Below are 317 nucleotides of genomic sequence, written 5' to 3'. Positions count from 1 at the left end.
TCCCCCCTGACCAAACTGGCGGGGTGGGCTGCCTTATGGCACCGTTCCCTTAAAGGGGCCGCGTGTGAGCGTGTGTGTGCGAGTTTGTGTGTGAGTGTGTTGCACACCCGCTCCCGCCCCCAAGCGCGGCGAAGAGCTTTGCAGCCGCGGCGCCGAGAGCCCCGCCGCCAGACCTCCGCTTGCAAATCGTCGTGGGCGGGTAGCAAAGCGCTTGGCATGTAGGAGACAGGAGAGGGAAAAAGGTGCGGGGAGGAGGAAAGGGAGGGGGGGAAGAAGGAGAGGGGGGAAAAAAAAAAGAAAAAAAAAGGGCTGCTTCT

This window comes from Aptenodytes forsteri, unplaced genomic scaffold (assembly GCF_000699145.1).
Source record: "Aptenodytes forsteri isolate BGI_AS27 unplaced genomic scaffold, ASM69914v1 Scaffold49, whole genome shotgun sequence".
NCBI classification, from domain to species: domain Eukaryota; kingdom Metazoa; phylum Chordata; class Aves; order Sphenisciformes; family Spheniscidae; genus Aptenodytes; species Aptenodytes forsteri.
Note: the sequence above shows the minus strand (reverse complement) of the source record.